This window comes from Phyllostomus hastatus, unplaced genomic scaffold (assembly GCF_019186645.2).
Source record: "Phyllostomus hastatus isolate PE091 unplaced genomic scaffold, TTU_PhHast_1.1 phas_contig_432, whole genome shotgun sequence".
Lineage (NCBI taxonomy): Eukaryota > Metazoa > Chordata > Mammalia > Chiroptera > Phyllostomidae > Phyllostomus > Phyllostomus hastatus.
The window spans coordinates 649,737-666,770 of record NW_025333880.1 but is presented as its reverse complement, the minus strand read 5'-3'; the positions used below and the strand labels follow the sequence as shown (position 1 = coordinate 666,770).

General features: G+C 40.5%; 1 protein-coding gene across 3 annotated transcripts in view; it reads right to left on the bottom strand.

Moving 5' to 3' along the window:
* Positions 1-15,711, bottom strand: part of NAV3 (neuron navigator 3) — a 786,639-nt gene extending 770,928 nt beyond the window's left edge. For all 3 annotated transcript variants that reach the window (XM_045844968.1, XM_045844966.1, XM_045844967.1), the window contains exon 1: positions 15,641-15,711. The gene's annotated coding sequence lies outside the window, so the exon portion shown is untranslated. The remainder of the gene's footprint in view (positions 1-15,640) is intronic.
* Positions 15,712-17,034: the final 1,323 nt, after the last annotated feature.

Sequence of the window (17,034 nt, the reverse complement as noted above, 5' to 3'; positions counted from 1 at the left end):
TTTTCTGTCTACAAGGTCATCCTTCTAATTCATGGAATTCATTTAATCCTGAGGTCCAGTTCAATGAGTCCTCCTTTACAAATAAATCTATACTGTAGAGATTCCTAACAAAAGCCCTCAGCGGGGTTCAGAATGCAAATGAGAAAACCAACCATAACATGGCTGCTGTTAAATTGCCCCTTTTGGGTGAGCAACACACAAAAGAAGCATTTTTCTAACTTAAGTGTCTTTTAGACAGTAATAATTAGCTTTATGAAAGAATTAACCTGCAACTGTAAGCAAAAATGAAACTACTAATATGTGCTAGAGGTTAACTTTTTAGGGTTCAGAGCTATAATTTACCACCCACTTCTTTTTCATTAACAACACCAACGCATCACAAGGAACTTCCCTAGATGGGGCTTTCCTTTGGCGCTCATGATTCACAGGACAGGGAGAGCAGCGATTATTCACTACCCAGTCCTGAGTAACTGCTCGGCAGGAAGGGCCAATGTCTGACTTCACCTTTGTATTACATCTGACACATTATATGAGAAGTTACAAACATTTCAAAGTCCTGCTGTTTACATTAATCTGATGAAATAGAATGTTTCAATGTTAATTGGAAAATCAGTGAATTAAAAGGACTCTCCCACCCCCCAAAATTATCATGATTATTACCTTAAAATCTTGCTATGGTAATAGGGAGATTAATTCAAAACACTTTTTTCATAGTAAAGAAAAGAATTATCAATTAATAAAACCATATCTATGCTATAAAGTATCAATCTATCATCTCACAAAAATATTTTTTTAACTAACAGAAAGACCAAGGGTATATACACAATACATCTTGGTATATGAATCCTCATATTGTTAGAATGTTTTTGTTTATGAAATAATTTGTACTCACTAATGCACATATTTTTTACCAGCTGAAGCACTAACTCCATGTCTCATTCTTTTCTGAAAATTTGTATTATGTATAAGTGGTTATTATTAGCTGAATCATAATATCTAAGTATGTATGGTATGTGAGGGATTTTCAAGTTAAATTTTCTCATGGTTATTTGGTTATCCACATTTCACCGACAGCCATTTGGCCTCACCAGGCCAGCAGAGGCCATGGCAAACCTCTGGTTGGTGCCCCAGGTCCAGCTCACATTGCTCTAGACCCAGACATCCCCTGTTTCTGGCAGGTTGCCTCATGAGATGACTCTACCTTCACTCATATTGGGACACAGTGATGCTCACCGTGAGACAGGATTTAGTAACCTCACCCAGTTTTGTCTAATCCCAGTCAGGGTCCCACACACACCATTTGCCACCCTAGCAATTCATTCTTCATTTCTACCACATCTCATCTTCTAAGGATCCTTCCTCAGGTGGGTGAAGGAGACAATCTCAAATTTCAAGAACTATTGAAGATTCTGCTTATGGATTTCAGCCTTTATTATGAAGTTAAAATAAGGACCCTTTCAATTCCCTCACTGCCAACTTCTTATCTGATATCTATCTCTATTCTTAATAAAAGTCAAAACTCATAAACATGTACTTAATTACTATATATGTACTATAATAGCTGGGTTCTTTAGTAGCAACAATAGCTCACATAATTCTCACATCAATTCTGATACAGGTGCAATTTTCCTTCCAAATTTGCAGATGAAGAAACTGTGATATGAAGTTACATAATTTTTCCACACTGACACAGCCTATATGAAGTGTTATCACATTGTGAAGACTCGGCTCTTAGCTGACACATGGTATTGCTTCTGCATTGATCAATTTTATATTCAGATGTTACAATCCTGGTATCTGCTCTCAAAGGAAACTACATATATGGCATCCCTGTTTAACATTCTTCAATGATCACTGCTACCTCTAGAATAAATACAATACCCTTGATATAACATTTACAGTTCTGGGCTGCTTATCCTTCCAGCTTCACCATGCACACATTTTTGTTCATGGGGACTGATTGTTCTCAAACTTTTCATGTTCCCTTATGTCTTTGTACACTTGCAAAATCACATGCTGAAACATCCTACTCTGTTTTGTCCATCTGGCAGGTTCCCACTCATCTTTGATGACTCAGTTCAAGTGTCTCCTCTCTGGGCATCCTTCCCCAATGCCCAGCCTGCAGGCAGAATGGTCACTCCCACTTTTGCTCTCCCATGCACCTTCTTCATACATTTAATGTCAGCTCCTCACCAGCAGTGAGCTTCTTAAGAGCAACTACTCTGGCCCTGGATGGTGTGGCTCAGTGGATTGAGTTCCAACCTGCAAACCGAAAGGTCACCAAGTCGATTCTCAGTCAGGGCACATGCCTGGGTTGCAGGCCAGGTCCCCAGTAGGGGATGCATGAGAGGCAACCACACATTGATGTTTCTCTCCCTCTCTTTCTCCTTCCCTGGCCCTCCCTCTAAAACTAAATTTTTAAAAATAAAATCTTTAAAAAAAAGAGCAACTACTTTTTCTGTCATCCTTGTATTATCACCAATGGACATGTTTTAAGAATAAGCAAAGGAACACATGCATAAGTGGCATTAGTAGAGCTGAACAACAAACATGTCCTACATAGGGGTCTGGAATTCCGGGACTTTATGGCAGGCAACACTGAACAACTATGAAGATGTGATTTATAGGGAGTAATGTCTATGTCTCAAAAAGAGTTGTAAAAACCCAACATGGAAAGTTTTGTACAGAAACTATGCCTGCTGCGGGGTGCGAGGCAGAAAGCGTGTGACACTCTCAGGGCACTGCGGACCACTCTGCCCAGCTGGAACTCGAGGTGAAGACGGCTAGAGGCCAGGCGAGGCAGGGCCAAGTCCCAGAAGTCCATTCACCACGGAACTGACTGAATGTTGTGAGAAAACTTTACTGCCCCATTTCCCAGGTCGAAGGTCCGGTCCGCCCTCCGCCTCTGCCTCACATGCCACGCATCACGGTCAAATGCCGTTTCCTCTATGAAGCACTCTGCATTTCCCCCACCCAGAAGAAGCCTTCCCCTCCTTTGTCTGCTCCTCTCCACGGGTATTTGTACTGGTCTACAGAACACGTCACTTCTTCCTTTGTATGAGTCTTACCTTACCTGCTAGACATAAAATCATTAAGGGCAATTTTTCTCCCCACCCAGCACATAGCCCAGTGCCCGGTACATTATGATGTGAAGACTAAAACACTTTCTAGGTTCTGAAACTACTTTAAATATATACTTCAATTAAAATTCTGTAAAATCAATAAATGTTAAAACAAACTTATGATTGCATATCATAGCAATTCCAGGATAAATTTCAAATGAGAAAATTCCTCTCAAGAGTTCCCAATATGCTAGATTTTTATTTGGGGGCCTGATCTAGATAAAAACTATTTAAAACTTTGCTGGTCATCTCATTATTGACTATATAGACGTGAGGTCTCAAAACAATAATTTGTCTAGTACAAGTTGTAAAATTGTATTTGAGTTACAATCACCCTTGTCAAAAGCTAAGAAAATATTCCAAATGCATCGTATTGAAAACATGGGTGAAGAAGAGTATTGTGTTACAGGTAGGGGCAGTGTGGGCGTCAGGGTGAGAGGAGATGGATGTATGTCTTCACTGAGGGACAAAGTTTGAATTCACATACTTGATCATCAACTACAGCCCCAAACCTACCACTTTTTCTAAGATGAAGGAAAGAAATAACACACCACACATACAGAGTTGCCAGGCAGAGTAAGATTCACTCGCCCTGCACTTGGACATCGAAAGAATCAATAGCACTATTGATGTCTCTGAAGATTCAGCCACAGCTCAAGGGCAGTGCAACGTACATGCTCGGAGCTAGTATTTTATTTTGAATCAGAGCTAGTACCATCATTCTGAAATATTTCATTGAAAACACAGCCTTCAAAAATGAGCCAGAGAACAGCAACCATTTGAGAATAATGGAATACACAATACTACAATAGTGGAGGATCACAAAAAACAACTATTGCATTTTTAGTGTCAACTCTTGCCCTGTATTCTAAAATATGCTTTATAGTTTGTATAGTTTGTGGGATACTTTCTGGAAAACTTTCCATATGTAGTCTTGCCCTGGATTCTACCATGAAAAGGAGAACAATGTAAGTCTTTCTCAATTGAAATTTTAATATAATTAAATAATGGACAATGAGGTACATGGCTGGGCTGCATGGTATCTAGCCTTTCTGTGGCGAGACACCATTCCAAACGTTACCACCCTTGGAGCCACACACCACTGCAGAGATGTGGGGAACTGGGATGGACAGGAGACAGCTACTTAATAATAAATACAGTCACCTAGGATCAATGTACATTTGCATAGTACTTACAGTTTGAGCCCCTTCCTATATTATCACCGTAATCTGACTCCCAGTGAGTCTGTGGTCAGCCAAGTTGGCCCGAGCCATCACCCACCACTGTAAGATCCATACAGACAATGGAAGTGAACATTAAGAAACCAGCAAAGGTGCAGATATTAGGATGGTAACTACCAAAAGGCTTTCTTCTAAAGCTCTTCTCACAATTAAAAATCCAAACACCATGAGGTCATCCATCCAGCAAAAATATCAAGATTCCTGATTCCTTCTACTAATCCAGGGTCCCTAAGTGCATTTCACAATCCCAAAAACTCTAAAAATGCAAAGGTTTTCCATACTGGACCTGAAGGAAAATTATCTCATTGTATTAGTTTTTCACAGGTGCTATAATAAATTACCACAAATAATTGAACATTTAAAATAACACAAATTTGCCCTGGCTGGTGTGGCTCAGTGGACTGAGTGCCAGCCTGCTAATTAAAAGGTCACTGGTTTGATTCCCAGTCAGGGCACATGTCAGGGTTCTGGGCCAGGTCCCTAGCTGGGGGCATATAAGAGGTATGTTCCTCTCCCTCTTTTTCTCCCTTCCTTCCGTTCTCTCCAAAAATAAATAAATAAAATCTTTTTTAAAAACCCACAAATTTATTGTCTTACAGTTCTAGAGTTCACAAGTACAAAAGAGGTCTCACTGGGCTGAAAGTCAGCAGGACTGCAGTCTTTACGGGAGGCTCCAGGTGACACCTGTTTCCCGGCCTTCTCCAGCTTCTGGAGTCCACCTGCATTTCTTCACCCAGGACCCCTTCCTCCATTTCAAAGGCAGCAGGTAGCATCTCCACAACCCTGTTTCTTTCACCATACCTCCTCCACCCTCAGCTGGGAGAGGTTCTTTGTTTTTCAGGACTCCTGTAATTACACTGGGCCCACCTACGTAATCCTGGATCATGTCCCCAACTCAAAGTCCTCAAAACTTAATCTCAAATGCAAAGTCCCTTTTGCCATGAAAGGTGACATATTCACTGGTTCCAGGGATTGAGATGTGGACATTTTAAGAGTAGGGCATTATTCTGTCTCCTGCTCCCACTTATTCTGAATATTCATAGATTTTCTTATAGAGCTAGATGTCTGATCAAAAGGCACTGCCCGAGGCCACACTGATAATGTGTGTGTGTATGCACACAAAACATATGTATATGTTTGTGTGTGCATATATGTATATATGTACATATGAGCATATGCACACAACATATATATGCATATTACACATTCTATTCTTTTTCTAGAATATGAAAAGCCCAAATTCTGAAATATTCTTATCCTTAGGATTTCAGATAAAAAGACTGTGACCTATACCATCATTTATCCACACTAGTGGATCTCTCCCTCCTCAACAGAGCCACACCGGCTCACCCCTTCAAAAGACTAATTGCTCTACTAATAGATCAGATCCAAAAACAATGACTGAACCTTAAAAATGATTGTGCAAGGTCACTATGCTTTAAAGAGCACACAACCAAGGCTTTCTCTCTTTCTATTTCTCTTTCGAATTTCTAGTTTTTTACGGCTCTTAAGATGAAATTAGAACCCCTCTTGGGACATAACCATTTCTTTCCCTTTTTGACTTTCTTCCTAATAGTGTATCAAAACCAGCAATATATGTATTTGGACTCAAGCCTAGAGTGTGTGCTCCAAACCACCTTTTTCCAAAGGGCCCTGAATCGAGGGTAGCTGGCGCTCCCTCAGGCTTCTAATTGAAGCGCTACTCTGGTTAGCACCTGGCAGCCGTTGGCTGCATGCATCTTCTCTGGCCCCCACCCGCCCACACACACACACACAGGGATAGGGGTGACTAGCAGGGCAGATGCAGGTATTCTCTGGGTCCCTAACATACTACTCTCAAAACCCCATCTCAATGCTTAAAATACACAATTAACAAGCACACATATCAGGAAGTTCACTTAAAAGTGCATGAATGCATTTCCACTCTGTCAGGGAAAAATATGTTTTCAAAGTATGATACAGACATTTGCCCCACAGGGAATACCCTGAAGAGACATATCAGTTAGTTGGCAAAAAAAGGAAAAAGCTATAAGTAGTAGCATTATTTCTAATGCAGCTTCCTGTGACACTGTTGGGAGTTTAGCTGCTGTAGGCAGAAAAGCCTTTGTGGTTACTGAGGCCATATATAGAAGACCTTCAGAAGAACATTAGCATTCATTAACAATGTAGAACTCAGGGCAACTGCTCAATTATGGTAACATGAGTCAACCCGATCTTGTGTTGAGAGCAATCTGACCATAATAAATTGTAAAATCTACTTATTGCAGCCAAACACTCTAAAGAATACAAAAAATTAAAAATTAAATTGTATTCCAACCTCCTCCAGGACAAGAATCCTATCTTATTCATTTCTGTGCCATGTTATCCTTATCACAATGTAGACGGCAATTAATATATCTATAAAATGTATTTATGTTTAAACACCATGCTTACTTCACCGGGTAAATTAATGCAATGCCAAATGTGCAAAGCACATAACACAGCACACGAAATGGGACACATTAACACATTATTCAACACATAAACAAAAGCATGCTTATCAGAAGACATCTAAGAAAACACCCCCAGACGCCATATAATCTTCCATGTAGCCTTTCACCAGCTGCCAGGAGTGTTTTTATTTCCACCTATTTCACAAAGAACAGAAAAACTGGATCTGTGTGGATTATCCTCAACTTTCAAGGTAGTTCTTATTACATATTGTGCTCAAACATAAAAATATCAAAAAAAAACTAGTGACTTCATTAACTTTCTCCTGAAGCTTGTGATGCAACTTATCTGTGATGTCATAAAAACCAATTTCAGAATGACTGCCTCTTGGTTTTCTGGAGTCCTCACAGTTAGTGCTTGTTCAAATAGCAATGTATATGCCAAGAACCAAAAAAAAAATCAATTTCACTTTCCATAGAGTATGATACTGGTGCAGGTGAGTGAAAACCACCACTGTTTTATATCAAGGTAACCAGGGATCTGAAAAAACTTCTCAGGAGCAAGAATCTTATTAGTTACCCTACCTAATAAATCATACAGCAAAAGTACTAAAACCTTACACTCTAGACCATAAGACTGGTAGTTTATTTAGGGAAAGGACCTAATATTCACACCAATCTGTGCTCAAAAACATAACTTTTTAGTATTCTCCAAGATTGGTAGCACCTACATATACAGGGCCCAGCAGAAGTAAAGTCTGCTTGAGTGTGGTTGGTAGGGTAATAATATGGGTATAATAATTTCTAGGTATAATTTGAACATTTCACCTAATATGTCATATGGTGTGCTTGAGTGTGATATTGTTATGTTACAGAATTACGTGCTTATGATTTTGTAATACTGTGTATATTATATAATATATTATATATAGTTTTTATATGTACATATGTGTGTGTATACACATATAGGCAAAACATACCAAAAAGATCAGAATCATCAGTAAATATGGGGCCCATTATGGTGCCTGCCAGGAAAATGGTGAAGAAAACTGAAACTAGCCAGCACACCAAGTGCACTTGCTGCTTCTGTGGCAAAACCAGATGAGGAGACAAGCTGTGGGACCTGGCACTGTGGTTCCTACGTGAAAACAGCAGCTGCCAGAGCCTGGACCGACAGCACCACTTCTGTCATCACAAGACGGAAGGAACTGAAAAACCAGTAGAAGCTTCATAATTTGAAACGTTGGTAGCCTACAATAAATGGGTTAATTTGTGTAAAAAAATATATATAAAAGATTTAGCAGGCACCCTTTAAATTTTTTAATTTTATAGCAGGCAATTAATATAGACAAAATTAAATACATTTATGAAGTAAAAAGTGAGGCTATAGTCTTTCTCTGATTTTCTGGTCCACAGCATTTTGGTAGTAACAAAACTTTTACACTTTATATAGAGTCCATTCTACCTACAATAATACCCAATTTTTAGACTTTGTTAAGCTTATAAGAGAACAATGAGAAAGACTGATATATATATATACACTCTAGACCCATGGGGACGCAGGGAAACCTGGCGATATACCCAAAAGGCCAAAGTCAGATTCACGAAGCATGGCTACGGTAGGCAACATTATCTGGGCCTCGTTTGGGGTATATTTCAGGCATTTGAATGTTAACTAGTTCAGTGACTAACATAAGAATAGCTGCTAGGACAATAAAATCCTAAATCATAAAGGCCTTTCCATATGCGTGTTTGGGCAGTAGGGGTGCTCTTTTGAGGGTAACCTGAAAGTAAACTATAATACTATCTCAAAGTTTACCCAAGTATCAACCAAAAAATGTCCCAGTCCCCAACCCTCAGTCCCTGCTTTCATTCAAAACTCCACAACAGCTGAATTTTTAACAGATACATTGCCAAAAGGAAGGGTTGGGATTAGTTCCAGGTTAGCCACTAATGGGAAACATCATGTCTTCTGCCCTCATTTAATTATAGATAATGTCCACAAAAGATTCATTCTGAAGAGTTATATAAAACTAGGATGCCAGTAATTCACTGTGGTAAGTGCAGACTTACACAGCATTCTGTCAACTAGAACTCTATTAACTGGCACTTCTACCTATCTACATATAAAAATAAAAACTAGTATTTGTAACAACAACCCTGAGGGAGTTTAAAGTTTTTGTATTGCTGCTACATAACAAATTACTCCAAAATTTTGCAGTTTCAAACAGTGAATATGCAATGACTCATGCAGTTCCTCTGGGTTAGGAACTCAGAAGCAGCTTAGCTAGGTGATTCTGGCTTGTGGTCTCTTAAGAGGATACAGTGGCTCCTTCATATGGCTGGTAAACTGGTGCTGGCTGTTAGCAGAAGGCCTCACTTCCTTGCCACGTGACTCTCTATGGTCAGCGTGAGTGTCCTCACAACACGGCATCTGTCCACCCAGGGTAAAACATCCAAGAGATCAAGGTGAAAGTGGCCGTGTCTTTCATGACTTAGCATTAGCAGTCATTCTCAGAAGTGGTACACCAGCACATATGCCACATCCCAGTGATCACACAGAACACACCAATGCGATGTGGGAGGGGATTTCACAAGGGCATGATGTGAACAGCAACAGGCAAGGATCTCGGAGGACCATCTTGGAGGCTGGCTATTACAACCTTGAGATAAGCTTCCAAGTGAAAGAATGATTAACACTCAATACAGTTTTAGAACTATTTGTTTTAGCCCAAGTTTTTGAAAATTATTCTTAAGTATGATCTACTAGATCCTAGACTCTGTGGGGGAGGTATTGAACAAATATCTATTGAACCAAACTAATCCCATAATTTTTAAGCCTGACATTGGACTTGCTCAGTTCCAACATATTTCTCATGTATCATTCTGTTGCCATTTTTGCTGAATTATCATATTTTATTGACTTGCCATTAAATGCTGAATTATGATTTAATAACTATATCATTTTAGTAACAATATTATTGATAGTAGTGCCGATATTATTTGAAAAGCATATATTCTAAATCCTCAGAGCCAATGTAAATTAAAATTTCCATGGTCAGAAAATCCCAGATGCAGAATAAATCTTAAAAGGTTACCTAATTTATTGAAGTTCAATGTTTGGTCCATTGGAATCCATCCTCCCATCCCTTCTATTTCTGTGTTCATTCAAAATGTTCCACAATAAAAAAATTAAAAGGGTATGCAAATCCACTGCATCACTTTCCAGATGAGGACATCCCCTCAACATGTAAACAGAGTTATCTACTCCATACAGCTCTTAATATTGGAACTCACAAAGGGAAAAAAAGCAAAGACAAAGCATCACTTCTTTAAATGACATCTCAACCATGAGATATCCAGTGATTTCACACGAAAAGAATTGTTCAGCAACATTCTTTAGCAAAAGCTTGTAGTTTTGAGATTACATTAGGGTAATAGTAGGCAGATGTAGCTTATGAGTAAACAACACTATAAGATAGAGGTTTTATGTTTGTCAGGTTTTTTAAACGGGCATATTATATTACTATTGTCGCTAATCCTGATTTAGAGTTTCAATTTATGGAGGAAAAATCCATGGGTATTATTGACACTGCATATTAATAAAGGTTAAGTAACATAAGCTTTCCTGGAAACTACAAGAATGGATCCCCTTCCAAACAAATACATTCTTATCTCTCAGGCACCTGGTCATTATTTTCAGCTTCAAACTGTAGGCAAAAGCTAAGGAGGGCACAGGGAGGGGAAGGAAGAAGGTGGCACAGCTCATATGTAGACATTATGGTTCACATTGAGACTTGGAAGGAAAAATAAATCTAAACAGAAAAATAACTGAAGCCTTCTGATATATTTCAACAACAGCAGCAGCAAGAGCAATAATAATAGTAGTGAATATGCAATTAATATTTACCATATGGCAGGACCACTCTTAAATATCATATTAATATATTCTCTTCTTTAACCTTCACAGAAATCCTTCTCAACAACTATGTAAAACATGGGAGAAATGGGACTCATATCAAGAAAGTTACCAAACGTAACCAACATACTTAATTGGCAGAGCTGGGATTCAAACTCAGGCAGTCCACTCCAGATTAGTCTTTAAGTACTGCACAATACTACCTTTAAAAGGATCAATAAAACCAGACAGCCATGTTATTTGATAAAGCAGCACAAGAAGATGTTCAATAATATAAATGCTTATTTTGACTGGGAAAAAAACTCCCAATGGTCTGACTTTGTGATCATAATTGTATTTACAACATTATCACATAAAAGGTACCATTTCTTTCTCAGTGTCATGCCTACAAACCTACCAAAAGCCACCAAGTAAAGTTGGGGACCTAAACAACACTCCCCAGTAAAGAAAACACCTAAATACACAGGTGGATAGGTGGATACGAGGCCTACAGTTCTATATACAAATGGACCACATATAAATATATGCAAAGCAAGATGAAAGAAACACAAAAGTTTGTTTCAAATCTTCCTGACTGTACCTGAACTGTTATAAATCACTTCTTGTCCAAATACTGACTTCCCCTTCTGTTCTCAAGAAAACCGTCTGTATGTCACTGGCAGTGTTTTCAGATCTAGAAATCTCTAGGTCCCCATTAGCTTAAGAAAGTACCCAAGCAAGCACAACTAGCAACTGTCCCAACTGCTATCCTTTTTATGAAAATGTTGCATAGATTAACAAAAAGTACCATTGTGCAAACCTTGTAAAATCTAATGACAGAAAAAAGCTGCTTTTAAATCATTACCGGCACCAGGCTTATTTTGTCTGAACACTGTAAAATCATTTTATAACAAGAAAATAGTAAATACATATAATGTAAAGACCTGGAGCTTTTCCTTTTCTTTTTCTTCTTTCTTTTTTTCTTTCTTTTTTTTTTTTACATGACCATTGAGTTACATAACCAGCTTACATGATGCTTTAAATTCAGAATCTATGCTACTGCAGTGCTTGTCCTGGACTTCACCCGGGACGGAGAAGTATGATTACCTGCGGAAACAGCACCATCAGAGGCTCCTCTTGGACATTATTGCTGAGGGTCAGACTTGGGAGGAAAAATGAGGTCTGAGTAGAAGGATCACCCAGGTTATTTTTCCTACCCTGTGGTCCACTTAACCCTACAGAAAATTACTTTTCCTTACAGAATGGGGGAAAGGGAAGAAACTGACTTTAATGGTTTAAAAAAAAGGGGTGAGTAATTTATCCCTCACTTGCATTCAAGTGAAGTAAAAGGGTGATACCTGCTGGCAGTTCTGCATTCAGTTCTGCATATTATGTGACGTGTTTAGTCACTGAGCATCTACTACCTATTCCCGGAGAATGATATGTTCACCTTTTCATGAATGGAAGGAAATATCCAGCATCACTACCCATCTGTCAGTGGTAGAAGAAAATATTTCCTTTCTCTATAAAGAAGACTTGTCCATTGCCTCTCAATGTGTATGTGTCTGTGTGTATTTCAGAATCTACCACTGCTTCCTATGTAAACCTGTGTATATAGGTGATTATGTCATACATTCATATACACTTGAGAATTCAAAACAGGAAAAGGTTACCATGTCCATTTTTCTTCTGGAGAAAACACAACTAAGTGACATTTGTAGTAAGGAGACCACCACAAGAATAACTCTGTGATGCAGTGAAAAGTGGGAATTTAACCTTGACTTCTTGACTCCTACTTCCAAACACTGCTCCCTGACTCCCACCATTTCTAAAGTTGACAGTCTCTTGTGTTCCATCTGGTGATGTTATCACCCTAATTATCCCAAGTATACCCAAAGTCAGAGGCATAGGCACACTTCCTTATGAATTATTTTCTGTTTTTAAAAAAGTAACATTAACTTATGTGTTTTCTGAGAATTTCGTAACTCTTAATTAAGTACATGAGGAGCTGAAGGGAAAACTAGGCCTGGGATTCATGGGTCTGACAAAAGTCAAGGAGTTAGCATCAATCTGTGTTAGCAAAAGAGCCAGCACACTTGCACATCGAGTCCCTGAATGATCGCAAAGTGTGGATCTGTGTCCACACTTGAGCTTGCACCCGAGAAAACCTGTTTCCTGTTGCCATGGGTTACGAGGATGCAGCACTTGGAGCCCTCCAGACAACTTGGAGAGATCTTATCTTAGACCAATTTCAGAATTAACAAAATACATTCTTGGTAATTAGCAGTGCTCAGCAATACAGTCTATTAAAATATCAGATCAAAAGCATTTGTTAATTCCTGCTGCATGAAAATGAGTGCTTGAGGTAATTAAACTTGTGGATTTTTTTTTCCTTTTATAAAGTAGATAACTCATCATTACCAGCCTTTCATTAAATGATCCATACACAGATGCAATCACAAGGGGGGAAAAACAGTTACAGGATCAATGTACTGTAAATCAGAAAGTAATTTATGGCTTGTCACTAATATACCTTTTAACCTCAAATCATACAAGGTTTAGTCAGAATAGACTTGATGTTAAATTCTTACATATATGCACACACAAAAAGGAGCAGTCACACCACAATATTCAATGTCCAGGAGGGCATGACACCTCTTAAACCAAGAACAAGAAAAATGAACATTTTACTGTATCTACAATCAATTGTGTATTCAAGTCCCATGCAGCCTGCCAAGAGCATCTGGTAAATTTGTCAGGAGAAACCCACACAACAAGGAAACACCAAAATCAGAAGTTGCGTAAAAACAATAATGTGGGACCACTACTACTATCACTGTTCACTAGAAGAAAGAAGGAAATGTTAGAAGAAAAACCTTGTTTTTTGGATTTTACTGACAAGGGAATTTTACATCTTTTATAAATATTTATCTGAACTAGACAAATTCAACTTCCAGTATAAAAAGAAATAGGTGTGGGACTAAGAAGATGAAAATGTATTTAAAACCTACAATTTAATTGGCTAAGAACAAATACAATAGTGTGGAAGAGCATAGCAGTAATTATCTTTCCTTGGTTTGGGTACATTTTCCATTATTTCAGTAGTTTCTCTTCTTCCTGATTCATTCTGTGCTCCAAGATTCTTTATTCTATACTAATAGTTGAATGGAAAAACAAATGTGCAGACAAAGGAAAGGAGGCTCTCTAAATCTGAGACCTGTTTCTATATACACTGTGTACACCACTGATGGAGAGCAGAGAGAAATCATTGATTACTATTGTTTTCACCCATGAAATATTTTGGCCTCAAGAAAACTTGAGAGCATAACAACTAGATATTTTGAGAAACAAACAAACAAACAAAAATACATACAAATCCTATTTGTGGTTAAATACAAGTCATCCTCTATTTTTTCCCCTTTGTTTTCACATAATACAGACATGTTTCAAAGAAAAATAAGGAGTGGGGAAGCATCTCAACATAAACAAGGTGGAATGGGTCCTGTTTTAATAGAGTGGTTCAGGTTTTTTTATATAAGTATTAACATATACCTACCTAGTATAGTTACACATAGGCTAAGAACCAAGAACAAAAGTCTGGTATTATTGCATTTTCATGTCTTCAGTACTAAAGTCTGAATCTAGTTGTGTATTTCACACAAGAGTTGCTCTGCTTTTTCTATTCTTTGGCAGTTTTGTCTGGCCCCTATAGTTCTCTCGAAGCACCTTCTACCAGAGATTGCCTCTGCAGCCAGCCTGGACTTTGGGAAGCAAGCCACTGAACCTTAATTATGATCTACTTATTCCAATGACTGGGAAGTGCAAAACTGAATGAGGTTCAAAGAGGAGATAATTAAGGGGAGAAGTTGCACGTTCCTCATAAACTGGAGGGGAGGCTGTCTCCCAAGTCCCCTAAAATTAAATTTCAAAAAGTACATCAATAATTTAAGAGGGAACTTTCTCCATAATTAGACTAGATTTTTTAAGCTGGATTTCTCTTAATACTCATGAGTGATAGGCATTTAAAACATACGCAGCCCTCTAAAACATATGCAACCCTTACAATACTTGAAGCACTGAAGCAAGCTGCAGAACGAGGGTTCTGACACACAGACGCCCAGCTTAGAATGCATTTCTGCAGAATCGAGGGAGATCAATAGACTCAGGAAACAAATATGTTGATGGATGAGGAGAGAGTCTGAAAGCGACCAGTTTGAGGCAGCCACGCTGCGGGTTTCACAGCTCTTCCCATGTTGGCAGAACGAACGGGTTATAAACGATTACCCTTTCTCTTAAAAGGAAACGAGGGGAGGAAAAAGAGAAGGGAGGACACAGAATGGAGCTGGTGATGAGGAAAGGAAGAAAGAAATGAGAACGGGAAACGAGAAAGAGAGAAACCCAGAGAGGGGCGGGGGAGTAGGCAGAAAAGCTATGATGTATGGACGCTCGCCAGCCACCCAGCCGAGCGCTCCATCAGCCCCAAGCCCGCGTCTCTCGCTCGCTCGTCTGGAGATCTGGGGCTCGGGGCTCCGCCGCCCCGGTGCTGACATCCCTCCCGGATACCCCAGCCAGGCTCAGGCAACACCGAGATGCCCAAAGTAAACCACCGCAGCCAGTCCATACGAGCCCGCCACTCCCTGGACCGCGTTCGCCACCCAACCTCGCCCCCGACTTCTCCCAGCGCCCCCATCACCAGTCTTGGGGCGGGGGGGGGGAGCCGAGAACAGCGCATTGATGGGGAAATCAAAAGGGGGTGGGTAAAAAAAAAATTAATAATGTGATCATAGGTCCTGGGGGACCAGCAGGGCAGAGGACCCGTGGCAGGCGCCTAGGAAGGGACACGCTGTTGCAAATACCCCGGGTTGCGTTGGGCTGGGCGATTTTCCACAAAAGGAAGTTTGGAAGGAGCGCAGCGGTTTGCAATGGACAAGAAGGAGCTCGCAGCCTTACCTGACTAGGGTCAAGCCGGCGGGCCGCGGAGATCCTCAGGTTTTCGATACAGAGCCACTTGATCAGGTTACTATGGAAATCGTCTTAAAGAGGTGGAGGGACAAAAAACACACACAGAAGCCAGGCACATCCTCGGCACCCTGAAGAAAACTGCTGTGACCGCGGAGCGAGGGCGCGGGACCGGGCTCGGCGCCTTTCTCGGCCCGATTTGCTCTGTCTTCTCTCCTCTCCCGGGCTGCGCCTCCCGCCCCGCGCCGCTGCCGCCGCCGCCGCCGCCGCCGAGCAGCTCGCGGACCGAGCGAGCCCTCCCCGGCGCGCAGCCGGGAGCGGGAGCGCGAGCGAGCTCGCAGCCCCCAGCCGGCTCGGGCGGCGAGTGGCGCTGTTTCCCAACCGCGCAGCTGGAATTTAAAGAAACAGACGCGTCTCGGGGTGTAGGGCCCTTGGCCCAGAGAGGAGCACGGAGGACGACCTCGGTCTCGGTCGGAGCTCAATGGATCCAGCATTCCCTGTGAGAAAACTTTCCTACCTGCAGGCCGGCCTCAGCCTCCTCTCCGTAATGCAGAACACAAGCTTCGAGGAGAGAGTAAGAGGGATCCCCCCCATCCCTTGGAGATTATGGGGGGATGTGATTTGTATGCTCAACAAGTCATACCCCTATTTTCAGTCGCTCTCGTTTCTGTCCTTGTGCACCGACTTTCTTCGTTGAAAGCACATAGACAAATGGGAATCACTGTAAGCAGAGATGCAGGGGTTTGAAGGGATGGTGGTGGCAGGAAGATACAGTTGTTGAATACCTTGAAAAACCTTTTTTTCTCTTCCTCTCTCAACTAAAGAAGCGTCTCCTTTTCTCTTCCCTCCTATCCTTGAAGAACAGGCTTGAAGGTATATTCCAGCCTCTAGTCCTGAATCATCTGATACATCACCTTCCCACCGCAGGCACCTTCTCTCTAAAGCTATGAATGGGAGCTGCTTCTGAGGCTGAGAATAAACTGGATTCTAGGGGGGGGCGGGGGGGGACATCTAGTCTGGCCTTTTTCTATCCCTCACTGAAAAGCATCTTTCAATTAGCAGTTCTCTCACTGCTGTTGCAAGTAAGGTTCAGATTTCTGCTATTCCCACCATACAGTCCAAACAGAATGTGTTGATAAATTTACATGGTTTAATGACACCACATATGTATCTGGAGTACAGAAATTATGATCCAAACAATTTATTTTGCTATTGTAACCATCACTTTTCACTGTTTTATTTATATACTTAAACAGCCTCTTTGTGATACCCATTCAACCCCAAACTTTTCCCAGGGGGTGGACAGGAGGCAGTAGGGGACTCAGTGTGGTCTTGTCTAGTTCAACCCAACTGACTTCACAGTCACTCTTGCATAGGGTAATAGA